The sequence below is a fragment of the Chiloscyllium plagiosum genome, unplaced genomic scaffold (assembly GCF_037043375.1).
Source record: "Chiloscyllium plagiosum isolate Xiang-an unplaced genomic scaffold, Cpla_swu_hap1 HiC_scaffold_5, whole genome shotgun sequence".
NCBI lineage: Eukaryota > Metazoa > Chordata > Chondrichthyes > Orectolobiformes > Hemiscylliidae > Chiloscyllium > Chiloscyllium plagiosum.
In genome coordinates, this window is record NW_028270143.1 from 23,219,683 (window position 1) to 23,237,136 (window position 17,454).

A 17,454-nucleotide genomic window follows, 5' to 3' on the forward strand; every position below is an offset into this window, starting at 1 on the left:
ATCCAACTGCATTCATTCGTACAGTCAAACAAGCTGCAATCGTTCATTCAATGAAACAGAGTGCACGTGGTAATTCAATGAGTTGAGCCTCTCTCATTCAGTCAATGTCTCGGGCTTAACGCTTTCTTTCAATGAAACAAACAGCATTCATTCAATCATTGAATTAAACTTCAATCATGAATTCAATGAATCAGATGTTAATGTTGATTCTCTGAATCAAACGTAACCCATTTCTTAGTGCGTCCAACTGCATTAATTCACACAATGAAACAAATTGCATGCGTTCGTTCAATGAAACAGGTTGCACGGGCTAATCCAATGCGTAGAGCATTTCCCATTTATCCTGTGATACAAACTGCAAAGATTAATTCAATGAAACAGACTGCACGTGTTAATTCAATGACTAGAGCTTCTCTCATTTATTCAAATTCGAGCTTCATTGAAACAAACTGCATGCACACAGTCATTGAATCAAAATTCTATCATTCATGCAATGAAACAAACTGCACACATTCATTCAATGAAACCTTACTGCACGTGTTTATTCAATGAGTAGAGCTCCTCTCATTCAGTCAATGTCTCGAATTTTAATTCAGTGAAACAAATTGCATTCATTCAAACATTATGTCAAACTTCAATCATTATTTCAATTAATCAAACGTTATTCATTGATTCAATGAAACAAACTTAACTCATTTCTTTAGTGAATCCAACTGCATTCATACGTACAGTCAAAAAAGCTGCATTCGTTCATTCAATGAAACAGAGAGCTCGTGATAATTGAATGAGTTGAGCCTCTCTCATTCAGCCAATGTCTCGGGCTTAACGCTTTCTTTCAATGAAACAAACGGCATTCATTCAATCATTGAATTAAACTTCAATCATTAATTCAATGAGTCAGATGTTAATTGTTGATTCTCTGAATCAAACGTAACCTATTTCTTAGTGCGTCCAACTGCATTAATTCACACAATGAAACAAACTGCATGACTTCGTTCAATGAAACAGAGTGCAAGTGCTAATCCAATGCTTATAGCATTTTCCCATTCATTCTGTGAAACAATCTGCAAAGATTAATTCAATGAAACAGACTGCACGTGTTAATTCAATGTCTAGAGCATTTCTCATTTATTCAAATTCGAGCTTCACACTTTTCTTCATTGAAACAAACTGCATGCACACAGTCATTGAATCAAAATTCTATCATTCATGCAATGAAACAAACTGCACACATTCATTCAATGAAACCTTACTGCACGTGTTTATTCAATGAGTGGAGCTCCTCTCATTCAGTCAATGTCTCGAGTTTTAATTCAGTGAAACAAACTGCATTCATTCAAACATTGTGTCAAACTTCAATCATTGAATTAACTTCAATCATTTAATTAAACTTCAATCATTAATTCAATGAAGCAGATGTTGATCGATGATTCTCTGAAACAATGCAGTTTTCCTGCATCCAACTGCATTGATTCATGCAATGTAACAAACGGCATGCGTTCGTTCAATGAAACAGAGTCCACGTGCTAATCCAATGCGTACAGCTTTTCCCATTCATTCTGTGAAACAAACTGCAAAGATTAATTCAATGAAACAGACTGCACATGTTAATTCAAAATCTGGAGCTTTACGCTCTCATTCATTGAAATAAACTGCATGCATTCAGTCATTGACTTAAAATTAAATCATTCATTCAATGAAACCTTACTGCAACTATTTATTAAATGAGTAGACCTTCTCTCAGTCATACAATGTCTCCAGCTTAACGCTTTCAATCAATGAAACAAACTGCATTCATTCAAACATTTAATCAAACTTCAATCATTGATTCAAAAAATCAAACATTATTCATTGATTCAATGAAACAAACATAACTCATTTATTCAGTAAATCCAACTGCAATCATTCATACTGCATGCATTCATTCAAAGAAACAGAGTGCGCGTTGTAATTCAATGAGTTGAGTCTCTCTCATTCAGTCAATGTGTCGATATTAACGTTTTCAATCAATCAAACAAACTGCATTCCTTCAATCATTGAATCAAACTTCAATCATTAATTCAATGAATCAGATGTTATTCATTGATTCTTTGAAACAAACTTAACTTATTTTTTCGTGCGTTCAACTGCATTAATTCATACAATGAAACAATTTGCATGCGTTCGTTCAATGAAACAGGTTGCATGGGCTATTCCAATGCGTAGAGCATTTCCCATTTATCCTGTGATACAAACTGCAAAGATTAATTCAATGAAACAGACTGCACGTGTTAATTCAATGACTAGAGCTTCTCTTATTTATTCAAAATCTCAAGCTTTACGCTTTCATTCATTGTAACAAACTGCATACATTCATTCAATGAAACTTGCTGAAAGTGATTATTCAATGTGTAGAGCTTCTATCATTCAGTCAATGTCTCGAGCTTTCATTCAACGAAAAAACTGCATTCTCACATTGGGTCAAACTTCCATCATTGATTCAGTGAATCAGACGTTAATCGCTGAATCTTTGATACAAACTTAACTCAATTGTTTAGTGAACCCAACTGCATTCATTCATACAATCAAACAAACAAACCACTTTGTATCGTGGTATTTCAATGATTTGACCTTCTCTCATAAAGTCAATGTCTCGAGCTTAACGCTTTCAATCAATGAAACAAACTGCATTCATTCAATCATTGAATCAAACTTGAATCATTATTTCAATTAATCAAACGTTATTCATTGATTCAATGAAACAAACTTAACTCATTTCTTTAGTGAATCCAACTGCACTCATTCGTACAGTCAAACAAGCTGCATTCGTTAAATCAATGAAACAGAGTGCACGTGGTAATTCAATGAGTTGAGCCTCTCTCATTCAGTCAATGTCTCGGGCTTAACGCTTTCTTTCAATGAAACAAACAGCATTCATTCAATCATTGAATTAAACTTCAATCATTAATTCAATGAATCAGATGTTAATCGTTGAATCTCTGAATCAAACGTAACCCGTTTCTTAAAGCGTCCAACTGCATTTTTTCACACAATGATACAAACTGCATGCGTTCATTCAACGAAACAGAGTTCGCGTGTTTATCCAATGCGTATTTCATTTCCCTTTCATTCTGTGAAACAAACTGCAAATATTAATTCAATGAAACAGACTGCACGTGTTAATTCAATGACTAGAGTTTCTCTCATTTATTCAAATTCGAGCTTCACACTTTCCTTCATTGAAACAAACTGCATGCACACAGTCATTGAATCAAAATTCTATCATTCATGCAATGAAACAAACTGCACACATTCATTCAATGAAACCTTACTGCACGTGTTTATTCAATGAGTGGAGCTCCTCTCATTCAGTCAATGTCTCGAGTTTTAATTCAGTGAAACAAACTGCATTCATTCAAACATTATGTCAAACTTCAATCATTATTTCAATTAATCAAACGTTATTCATTGATTCAATGAAACTAACTTAACTCATTTCTTTTGTGAATCCAACTGCATTCATACGTACAGTCAAACAAGCTGCATTCGTTCATTCAATGAAACAGAGTGCACGTGGTAATTCAATGAGTTAAGCCTCTCTCATTCAGCCAATGTCTCGGGCTTAACGCTTTCTTTCAATGAAACAAACGGCATTCATTCAATCATTGAATCAAACTTCAATCATTAATTCAATGAATCAGATGTTAATCGCTGATTCTTTGTAACAAACATGCATTCATTGAATGAAACCGAGTGTACGTAGTATTTCATTGATTTGAGCTTGTGTCATTCAGTCAATGACAGAAGCTTAACGCTTTCAATCAATGAAACAAACTGCATTCATTCAATCATTGAATCAAACTTCAAGCATTGATTAGATGTTAATCGTTGAATCTCTGAATCAAACGTAACCCGTTTCTTAGTGCGTCCAACTGCATTAATGTGTAGAGCTTTTATCATTCAGTCAATGTCTCGAGCTTTCATACAATGAAACAAACAGCATTCACACATTGGGTCAAAGTTCCATCATTGATTCAGTGAATCAGACGTTAATCGCTGAATCTTTGATACAAACTTAACTCAATTGTTTCGCGAATCCAACTGCTTTCATTCATACAATCAAACAACCAAACCACTTTGTAACGTGGTATTTCAATGATTTGACCTTCTCTCATAAAGTCAATGTCTCGAGCTTAACGCTTTCAATCAATGAAACAAACTGGATTCATTCAATCATTGAATCAAACTTCAATCATTATTTCAATTACTCAAACGTTATTCAATGATTCAATGAAACAAACTTAACTCATTTCTATAGTGAATCCAACTGCATTCATTCGTACAGTCAAACAAGCTGCAATCGTTCATTCAATGAAACAGAGTGCACGTGGTAATTCAATGAGTTGAGCCTCTCTCATTCAGTCAATGTCTCGGGCTTAACGCTTTCTTTCAATGAAACAAACAGCATTCATTCAATCATTGAATTAAACTTCAATCATGAATTCAATGAATCAGATGTTAATGTTGATTCTCTGAATCAAACGTAACCCATTTCTTAGTGCGTCCAACTGCATTAATTCACACAATGAAACAAACTGCATGACTTCGTTCAATGAAACTGAGTGCAAGTGCTAATCCAATGCTTATAGCATTTCCCATTCATTCTGTGAAACAAACTGCAAAGATTAATTCAATGAAACAGACTGCACGTGTTAATTCAATGGCTAGAGCTTCTCTCATTTATTCAAATTCGAGCTTCACGCTTTCCTTCATTGAAACAAACTGCATGCACACAGTCATTGAATCAAAATTCTATCGTTCATGCAATGAAACAAACTGCACACATTCATTCAACGAAACCTTATTCAATGAGTGGAGCTCATCTCATTCAGTCAATGTCTCGAGTTTTAATTCAGTGAAACAAACTGCATTCATTCAAACATTGTGTCAAACTTCAATCATTGAATTAACTTCAATCATTGAATTTAACTTCAATCATTAATTCAATGAAGCAAATGTTGATCGTTGATTCTCTGAAACAATGCAGTTGTTGTGCATCCAACTGCATTGATTCATGCAATGTAACAAACGGCATGCGTTCGTTCAATGAAACAGAGTCCAATGCGTAGAGCTTTTCCCATTAATTCTGTGAAACAAACTGCAAAGATTAATTCAATGAAACAGACTGCACATGTTAATTCAAAATCTGGAGCTTTACGCTCTCATTCATTGAAACAAACTGCATGCATTCAGTCATTGACTTAAAATTAAATCATTCATTCAATGAAACCTTACTGCAAGTATTTATTAAATATGTAGACCTTCTCTTATTCATTCAATTACTCGAGCTTAACGCTTTCAATCAATGAAACAAACTGCATCATTCAAACATTTAATCAAACTTCAATTATTGATTCAAAAAATCAAACATTATTCATTGATTCAATAAACAAACATAACTCATTTCTTTGGTAAATCCAACTGCATTCATTCATACAGTCAAACAAACTGCATGCATTCATTCAAAGAAACAGAGTGCGCGTTGTAATTCAATGAGTTGAGCCTCTATCATTCTGTCAATGTGTCGATATTAACGTTTTCAATCAATCAAACAAACTGCATTCCTTCAATCATTGATTCAAAATTCTATCATTAATTCAATGAATCAGATGTTATTCATTGATTCTTTGAAACAGACTTAACTAATTTTTTCGTGCGTCCAACTGCATTAATTCACACAATGAAACAAATTGCATGCGTTCGTTCAATGAAACAGGTTGCACGGGCTAATCCAATGCGTAGAGCATTTCCCATTTATCCTGTGATACAAACTGCAAAGATTAATTCAATGAAACAGACTGCACGTGTTAATTCAATGACTAGAGCTTCTCTCATTTATTCAAATTCGAGCTTCACACTTTCCTTCATTGAAACAAACTGCATGCACACAGTCATTGAATCAAAATTCTATCATTCATGCAATGAAACAAACTGCACACATTCATTCAATGAAACCTTACTGCACGTGTTTATTCAATGAGTAGAGCTCCTCTCATTCAGTCAATGTCTCGAATTTTAATTCAGTGAAACAAATTGCATTCATTCAAACATTATGTCAAACTTCAATCATTATTTCAATTAATCAAACGTTATTCATTGATTCAATGAAACAAACTTAACTCATTTCTTTAGTGAATCCAACTGCATTCATACGTACAGTCAAACAAGCTGCATTCGTTCATTCAATGAAACAGAGAGCTCGTGATAATTGAATGAGTTGAGCCTCTCTCATTCAGCCAATGTCTCGGGCTTAACGCTTTCTTTCATTGAAACAAACGGCATTCATTCAATCATTGAATTAAACTTCAATCATTAATTCAATGAGTCAGATGTTAATTGTTGATTCTCTGAATCAAACGTAACCTATTTCTTAGTGCGTCCAACTGCATTAATTCACACAATGAAACAAACTGCATGACTTCGTTCAATGAAACAGAGTGCAAGTGCTAATCCAATGCTTATAGCATTTTCCCATTCATTCTGTGAAACAATCTGCAAAGATTAATTCAATGAAACAGACTGCACGTGTTAATTCAATGTCTAGAGCATTTCTCATTTATTCAAATTCGAGCTTCACACTTTTCTTCATTGAAACAAACTGCATGCACACAGTCATTGAATCAAAATTCTATCATTCATGCAATGAAACAAACTGCACACATTCATTCAATGAAACCTTACTGCACGTGTTTATTCAATGAGTGGAGCTCCTCTCATTCAGTCAATGTCTCGAGTTTTAATTCAGTGAAACAAACTGCATTCATTCAAACATTGTGTCAAACTTCAATCATTGAATTAACTTCAATCATTTAATTAAACTTCAATCATTAATTCAATGAAGCAGATGTTGATCGATGATTCTCTGAAACAATGCAGTTTTCCTGCATCCAACTGCATTGATTCATGCAATGTAACAAACGGCATGCGTTCGTTCAATGAAACAGAGTCCACGTGCTAATCCAATGCGTACAGCTTTTCCCATTCATTCTGTGAAACAAACTGCAAAGATTAATTCAATGAAACAGACTGCACATGTTAATTCAAAATCTGGAGCTTTACGCTCTCATTCATTGAAATAAACTGCATGCATTCAGTCATTGACTTAAAATTAAATCATTCATTCAATGAAACCTTACTGCAACTATTTATTAAATGAGTAGACCTTCTCTCAGTCATACAATGTCTCCAGCTTAACGCTTTCAATCAATGAAACAAACTGCATTCATTCAAACATTTAATCAAACTTCAATCATTGATTCAAAAAATCAAACATTATTCATTGATTCAATGAAACAAACATAACTCATTTATTCAGTAAATCCAACTGCAATCATTCATACTGCATGCATTCATTCAAAGAAACAGAGTGCGCGTTGTAATTCAATGAGTTGAGTCTCTCTCATTCAGTCAATGTGTCGATATTAACGTTTTCAATCAATCAAACAAACTGCATTCCTTCAATCATTGAATCAAACTTCAATCATTAATTCAATGAATCAGATGTTATTCATTGATTCTTTGAAACAAACTTAACTTATTTTTTCGTGCGTTCAACTGCATTAATTCATACAATGAAACAATTTGCATGCGTTCGTTCAATGAAACAGGTTGCATGGGCTATTCCAATGCGTAGAGCATTTCCCATTTATCCTGTGATACAAACTGCAAAGATTAATTCAATGAAACAGACTGCACGTGTTAATTCAATGACTAGAGCTTCTCTTATTTATTCAAAATCTCAAGCTTTACGCTTTCATTCATTGTAACAAACTGCATACATTCATTCAATGAAACTTGCTGAAAGTGATTATTCAATGTGTAGAGCTTCTATCATTCAGTCAATGTCTCGAGCTTTCATTCAACGAAAAAACTGCATTCTCACATTGGGTCAAACTTCCATCATTGATTCAGTGAATCAGACGTTAATCGCTGAATCTTTGATACAAACTTAACTCAATTGTTTAGTGAACCCAACTGCATTCATTCATACAATCAAACAAACAAACCACTTTGTATCGTGGTATTTCAATGATTTGACCTTCTCTCATAAAGTCAATGTCTCGAGCTTAACGCTTTCAATCAATGAAACAAACTGCATTCATTCAATCATTGAATCAAACTTCAATCATTATTTCAATTAATCAAACGTTATTCATTGATTCAATGAAACAAACTTAACTCATTTCTTTAGTGAATCCAACTGCATTCATTCGTACAGTCAAACAAGCTGCATTCGTTAAATCAATGAAACAGAGTGCACGTGGTAATTCAATGAGTTGAGCCTCTCTCATTCAGTCAATGTCTCGGGCTTAACGCTTTCTTTCAATGAAACAAACAGCATTCATTCAATCATTGAATTAAACTTCAATCATGAATTCAATGAATCAGATGTTAATCGTTGAATCTCTGAATCAAACGTAACCCGTTTCTTAAAGCGTCCAACTGCATTATTTCACACAATGATACAAACTGCATGCGTTCATTCAACGAAACAGAGTTCGCGTGTTTATCCAATGCGTATTGTTCATTCTGTGAAACAAACTGCAAAGATTAATTCAATGAAACAGACTGCACGTGTTAATTCAATGACTAGAGTTTCTCTCATTTATTCAAATTCGAGCTTCACACTTTCCTTCATTGAAACAAACTGCATGCACACAGTCATTGAATCAAAATTCTATCATTCATGCAATGAAACAAACTGCACACATTCATTCAATGAAACCTTACTGCACGTGTTTATTCAATGAGTGGAGCTCCTCTCATTCAGTCAATGTCTCGAGTTTTAATTCAGTGAAACAAACTGCATTCATTCAAACATTATGTCAAACTTCAATCATTATTTCAATTAATCAAACGTTATTCATTGATTCAATGAAACTAACTTAACTCATTTCTTTTGTGAATCCAACTGCATTCATACGTACAGTCAAACAAGCTGCATTCGTTCATTCAATGAAACAGAGTGCACGTGGTAATTCAATGAGTTGAGCCTCTCTCATTCAGCCAATGTCTCGGGCTTAACGCTTTCTTTCAATGAAACAAACGGCATTCATTCAATCATTGAATTAAACTTCAATCATTAATTCAATGAGTCAGATGTTAATTGTTGATTCTCTGAATCAAACGTAACCTATTTCTTAGTGCGTCCAACTGCATTAATTCACACAATGAAACAAACTGCATGCCTTCGTTCAATGAAACAGAGTGCAAGTGCTAATCCAATGCTTATAGCATTTTCCCATTCATTCTGTGAAACAATCTGCAAAGATTAATTCAATGAAACCGACTGCACGTGTTAATTCAATGACTAGAGCTTCTCTCATTTATTCAAATTCGAGCTTCACGCTTTCCTTCATTGAAACAAACTGCATGCACACAGTCATTGAATCAAAATTCTATCATTCATGCAATGAAATAAACTGCACGTATTCATTCAACGAAATCTTACTGCACGCGTTTATTCAATGAGTAGAGCTCCTCTCATTCAGTCAATGTCTTGACTTTTAATTCAGTGAAACAAACTGCATTCATTCAAACATTGTGTTAAACTTCAATCATTGAATTAAACTTCAATCATTAATTCAATGAAGCAAATGTTGATCGTTGATTCTCTGAAACAATGCAGTTTTCGTGCATCCAACTGCATTGATTCATTCAATGTAACAAACGGCATGCGTTCGTTCAATGAAACAGAGTGCAATGCGTACAGCTTTTCCCATTCATTCTGTGAAACAAACTGCAAAGATTAATTCAATGAAACAGACTGCACATGTTAATTCAAAATCTGGAGCTTTACGCTCTCATTCATTGAAACAAACTGCATGCATTCAGTCATTGACTTAAAATTAAATCATTCATTCAATGAAACCTTACTGCAAGTATTTATTAAATATGTAGACCTTCTCTTATTCATTCAATTACTCGAGCTTAACGCTTTCAATCAATGAAACAAACTGCATCATTCAAACATTTAATCAAACTTCAATTATTGATTCAAAAAATCAAACATTATTCATTGATTCAATAAACAAACATAACTCATTTCTTTGGTAAATCCAACTGCATTCATTCATACAGTCAAACAAACTGCATGCATTCATTCAAAGAAACAGAGTGCGCGTTGTAATTCAATGAGTTGAGCCTCTATCATTCTGTCAATGTGTCGATATTAACGTTTTCAATCAATCAAACAAACTGCATTCCTTCAATCATTGATTCAAAATTCTATCATTAATTCAATGAATCAGATGTTATTCATTGATTCTTTGAAACAGACTTAACTAATTTTTTCGTGCGTCCAACTGCATTAATTCACACAATGAAACAAATTGCATGCGTTCGTTCAATGAAACAGGTTGCACGGGCTAATCCAATGCGTAGAGCATTTCCCATTTATCCTGTGATACAAACTGCAAAGATTAATTCAATGAAACAGACTGCACGTGTTAATTCAATGACTAGAGCTTCTCTCATTTATTCAAATTCGAGCTTCACACTTTCCTTCATTGAAACAAACTGCATGCACACAGTCATTGAATCAAAATTCTATCATTCATGCAATGAAACAAACTGCACACATTCATTCAATGAAACCTTACTGCACGTGTTTATTCAATGAGTAGAGCTCCTCTCATTCAGTCAATGTCTCGAATTTTAATTCAGTGAAACAAATTGCATTCATTCAAACATTATGTCAAACTTCAATCATTATTTCAATTAATCAAACGTTATTCATTGATTCAATGAAACAAACTTAACTCATTTCTTTAGTGAATCCAACTGCATTCATACGTACAGTCAAACAAGCTGCATTCGTTCATTCAATGAAACAGAGAGCTCGTGATAATTGAATGAGTTGAGCCTCTCTCATTCAGCCAATGTCTCGGGCTTAACGCTTTCTTTCATTGAAACAAACGGCATTCATTCAATCATTGAATTAAACTTCAATCATTAATTCAATGAGTCAGATGTTAATTGTTGATTCTCTGAATCAAACGTAACCTATTTCTTAGTGCGTCCAACTGCATTAATTCACACAATGAAACAAACTGCATGACTTCGTTCAATGAAACAGAGTGCAAGTGCTAATCCAATGCTTATAGCATTTTCCCATTCATTCTGTGAAACAATCTGCAAAGATTAATTCAATGAAACAGACTGCACGTGTTAATTCAATGTCTAGAGCATTTCTCATTTATTCAAATTCGAGCTTCACACTTTTCTTCATTGAAACAAACTGCATGCACACAGTCATTGAATCAAAATTCTATCATTCATGCAATGAAACAAACTGCACACATTCATTCAATGAAACCTTACTGCACGTGTTTATTCAATGAGTGGAGCTCCTCTCATTCAGTCAATGTCTCGAGTTTTAATTCAGTGAAACAAACTGCATTCATTCAAACATTGTGTCAAACTTCAATCATTGAATTAACTTCAATCATTTAATTAAACTTCAATCATTAATTCAATGAAGCAGATGTTGATCGATGATTCTCTGAAACAATGCAGTTTTCCTGCATCCAACTGCATTGATTCATGCAATGTAACAAACGGCATGCGTTCATTCAATGAAACAGAGTCCACGTGCTAATCCAATGCGTACAGCTTTTCCCATTCATTCTGTGAAACAAACTGCAAAGATTAATTCAATGAAACAGACTGCACATGTTAATTCAAAATCTGGAGCTTTACGCTCTCATTCATTGAAATAAACTGCATGCATTCAGTCATTGACTTAAAATTAAATCATTCATTCAATGAAACCTTACTGCAACTATTTATTAAATGAGTAGACCTTCTCTCAGTCATACAATGTCTCCAGCTTAACGCTTTCAATCAATGAAACAAACTGCATTCATTCAAACATTTAATCAAACTTCAATCATTGATTCAAAAAATCAAACATTATTCATTGATTCAATGAAACAAACATAACTCATTTATTCAGTAAATCCAACTGCAATCATTCATACTGCATGCATTCATTCAAAGAAACAGAGTGCGCGTTGTAATTCAATGAGTTGAGTCTCTCTCATTCAGTCAATGTGTCGATATTAACGTTTTCAATCAATCAAACAAACTGCATTCCTTCAATCATTGAATCAAACTTCAATCATTAATTCAATGAATCAGATGTTATTCATTGATTCTTTGAAACAAACTTAACTTATTTTTTCGTGCGTTCAACTGCATTAATTCATACAATGAAACAATTTGCATGCGTTCGTTCAATGAAACAGGTTGCATGGGCTATTCCAATGCGTAGAGCATTTCCCATTTATCCTGTGATACAAACTGCAAAGATTAATTCAATGAAACAGACTGCACGTGTTAATTCAATGACTAGAGCTTCTCTTATTTATTCAAAATCTCAAGCTTTACGCTTTCATTCATTGTAACAAACTGCATACATTCATTCAATGAAACTTGCTGAAAGTGATTATTCAATGTGTAGAGCTTCTATCATTCAGTCAATGTCTCGAGCTTTCATTCAACGAAAAAACTGCATTCTCACATTGGGTCAAACTTCCATCATTGATTCAGTGAATCAGACGTTAATCGCTGAATCTTTGATACAAACTTAACTCAATTGTTTAGTGAACCCAACTGCATTCATTCATACAATCAAACAAACAAACCACTTTGTATCGTGGTATTTCAATGATTTGACCTTCTCTCATAAAGTCAATGTCTCGAGCTTAACGCTTTCAATCAATGAAACAAACTGCATTCATTCAATCATTGAATCAAACTTCAATCATTATTTCAATTAATCAAACGTTATTCATTGATTCAATGAAACAAACTTAACTCATTTCTTTAGTGAATCCAACTGCATTCATTCGTACAGTCAAACAAGCTGCATTCGTTAAATCAATGAAACAGAGTGCACGTGGTAATTCAATGAGTTGAGCCTCTCTCATTCAGTCAATGTCTCGGGCTTAACGCTTTCTTTCAATGAAACAAACAGCATTCATTCAATCATTGAATTAAACTTCAATCATGAATTCAATGAATCAGATGTTAATCGTTGAATCTCTGAATCAAACGTAACCCGTTTCTTAAAGCGTCCAACTGCATTATTTCACACAATGATACAAACTGCATGCGTTCATTCAACGAAACAGAGTTCGCGTGTTTATCCAATGCGTATTGTTCATTCTGTGAAACAAACTGCAAAGATTAATTCAATGAAACAGACTGCACGTGTTAATTCAATGACTAGAGTTTCTCTCATTTATTCAAATTCGAGCTTCACACTTTCCTTCATTGAAACAAACTGCATGCACACAGTCATTGAATCAAAATTCTATCATTCATGCAATGAAACAAACTGCACACATTCATTCAATGAAACCTTACTGCACGTGTTTATTCAATGAGTGGAGCTCCTCTCATTCAGTCAATGTCTCGAGTTTTAATTCAGTGAAACAAACTGCATTCATTCAAACATTATGTCAAACTTCAATCATTATTTCAATTAATCAAACGTTATTCATTGATTCAATGAAACTAACTTAACTCATTTCTTTTGTGAATCCAACTGCATTCATACGTACAGTCAAACAAGCTGCATTCGTTCATTCAATGAAACAGAGTGCACGTGGTAATTCAATGAGTTGAGCCTCTCTCATTCAGCCAATGTCTCGGGCTTAACGCTTTCTTTCAATGAAACAAACGGCATTCATTCAATCATTGAATTAAACTTCAATCATTAATTCAATGAGTCAGATGTTAATTGTTGATTCTCTGAATCAAACGTAACCTATTTCTTAGTGCGTCCAACTGCATTAATTCACACAATGAAACAAACTGCATGCCTTCGTTCAATGAAACAGAGTGCAAGTGCTAATCCAATGCTTATAGCATTTTCCCATTCATTCTGTGAAACAATCTGCAAAGATTAATTCAATGAAACCGACTGCACGTGTTAATTCAATGACTAGAGCTTCTCTCATTTATTCAAATTCGAGCTTCACGCTTTCCTTCATTGAAACAAACTGCATGCACACAGTCATTGAATCAAAATTCTATCATTCATGCAATGAAATAAACTGCACGTATTCATTCAACGAAATCTTACTGCACGCGTTTATTCAATGAGTAGAGCTCCTCTCATTCAGTCAATGTCTTGACTTTTAATTCAGTGAAACAAACTGCATTCATTCAAACATTGTGTTAAACTTCAATCATTGAATTAAACTTCAATCATTAATTCAATGAAGCAAATGTTGATCGTTGATTCTCTGAAACAATGCAGTTTTCGTGCATCCAACTGCATTGATTCATTCAATGTAACAAACGGCATGCGTTCGTTCAATGAAACAGAGTGCAATGCGTACAGCTTTTCCCATTCATTCTGTGAAACAAACTGCAAAGATTAATTCAATGAAACAGACTGCACATGTTAATTCAAAATCTGGAGCTTTACGCTCTCATTTATTGAAACAAACTGCATGCATTCAGTCATTGACTTAAAATTAAATCATTCATTCAATGAAACCTTACTGCAACTGTTTATTCAATGAGTAGACCTTCTCTCATTCATTCAATTACTCGAGCTTAACGCTTTCAATCAACAAAACAAACTGCATCATTCAAACATTTAATCAAACTTCAATTATTGATTCAAAAAATCAAACATTATTCATTGATTCAATGAAACAAACTTAACTCATTTATTCAGTAAATCCAACTGCAATCATTCATACAGTCAAACAAACTGCATGCATTCATTCAAAGAAACAGAGTGCGCGTTGTAATTCAATGGGTTGAGCCTCTCTCATTCAGTCAATGTGTCGATATTAACGTTTTCAATCAATCAAACAAACTGCATTCCTTCAATCATTGATTCAAAATTCAATCATTAATTCAATTAATCAGATGTTATTCATTGATTCTTTGAAACAAACTTAACTCATTTTTTCGCGCGTTCAACTGCATTAATTCATACAATGAAACAATTTGCCTGCGTTCGTTCAATGAAACAGGTTGCACGGGCTAATCCAATGCGTAGAGCTTTTCCCATTCATTCTGTGAAACAAACTGCAAAGATTAATTCAATGAAACAGACTGCACATGTTAATTCAAAATCTGGAGCTTTACGCTCTGATTCATTGAAACAAACTGCATGCATTCAGTCATTGACTTAAAATTAAATCATTCATTCAATGAAACCTTACTGCAACTATTTATTAAATGAGTAGACCTTCTCTCAGTCATACAATGTCTCGAGCTTAACGCATTCAATCAATGAAACAAACTGCATTCATTCAAACATTTAATCAAACTTCAATCATTGATTCAAAAATTCAAACATTATTCATTGATTCAATGAAACAAACATAACTCATTTATTCAGTAAATCAAACTGCAATCATTCATACTGCATTCATTCAAAGAAACAGAGTGCGCGTTGTAATTCAATGAGTTGAGCCTCTCTCATTCAGTCAATGTGTCGATATTAACGCTTTCAATCAATCAAACAAACTGCATTCATTCAATCATTGAATCAAACTTCAATCATTAATTCAATGAATCAGATGTTAATCGCTGATTCTTTGTAACAAACATGCATTCATTGAATGAAACCGAGTGTACGTAGTATTTCATTGATTTGAGCTTGTGTCATTCTGTCAATGACAGAAGCATTACGCTTTCAATCAATGAAACAAACTGCATTCATTCAATCATTGAATCAAACTTCAAGCATTGATTAGATGTTAATCGTTGAATCTCTGAATCAAACGTAACCCGTTTCTTAGTGCGTCCAACTGCATTAATGTGTTGAGCTTTTATCATTCAGTCAATGTCTCGAGCTTTCATTCAATGAAACAAACTGCATTCACACATTGTGTCAAAGTTCCATCATTGATTCAGTGAATCAGACGTTAATCGCTGAATCTTTGATACAAACTTAACTCAATTGTTTAGCGAATCCAACTGCATTCATTCATACAATCAAACAAACAAACCACTTTGTAACGTGGTATTTCAATGATTTGACCTTCTCTCAGAAAGTCAATGTCTCGAGCTTAACGCTTTCAATCAATGAAACAAACTGGATTCGTTCAATCATTGAATCAAACTTCAATCATTATTTCAATTACTCAAACGTTATTCATTGATTCAATGAAACAAACTTAACTCATTTCTTTAGTGAATCCAACTGCATTCATTCGTAAAGTCAAACAGGCTGCATTCGTTCATTCAATGAAACAGAGTGCACGTGGTAATTCAATGAGTTGAGCCTCTCTCATTCAGTCAATGTCTCGGGCTTAACGCTTTCTTTCAATGAAACAAACGGCATTCATTCAATCATTGAATTAAACTTTAATCATGAATTCAATGAATCAGATGTTAATTGTTGATTCTCTGAACCAAACGTAACCCATTTCTTACTGCGTCCAACTGCATTAATTCACACAATGAAACAAACTGCATGCCTTCGTTCAATGAAACAGAGTGCAAGTGCTAATCCAATGCTTATAGCATTTTCCCATTCATTCTGTGAAACAAACTGTAAAGATTAATTCAATGAAACCGACTGCACGTGTTAATTCAATGACTAGAGCTTCTCTCATTTATTCAAATTCGAGCTTCACGCTTTCCTTCATTGAAACAAACTGCATGCACACAGTCATTGAATCAAAATTCTATCATTCATGCAATGAAATAAACTGCACGTATTCATTCAACGAAACCTTACTGCACGCGTTTATTCAATGAGTGGAGCTCCTCTCATTCAGTCAATGTCTTGACTTTTAATTCAGTGAAACAAACTGCATTCATTCAAACATTGTGTTAAACTTCAATCATTGAATTAAACTTCAATCATTAATTCAATGAAGCAAATGTTGATCGTTGATTCTCTGAAACAATGCAGTTTTCGTGCATCCAACTGCATTGATTCATGCAATGTAACAAACGGCATGCGTTCGTTCAATGAAACAGAGTGCAATGCGTACAGCTTTTCCCATTCATTCTGTGAAACAAACTGCAAAGATTAATTCAATGAAACAGACTGCACATGTTAATTCATAATCTGGAGCTTTACGCTCTCATTCATTGAAACAAACTGCATGCATTCAGTCATTGACTTAAAATTAAATCATTCATTCAATGAAACCTTACTGCAACTGTTTATTCAATGAGTAGACCTTCTCTCATTCATTCAATTACTCGAGCTTAACGCTTTCAATCAATAAAACAAACTGCATCATTCAAACATTTAATCAAACTTCAATTATTGATTCAAAAAATCAAACATTATTCATTGATTCAATGAAACAAACATACCTCATTTATTCAGTAAATCCAACTGCTATCATTCATACAGTCAAACAAACTGCATGCATTCATTCAAAGAAACAGAGTGCGCGTTGTAATTCAATGAGTTGAGTCTCT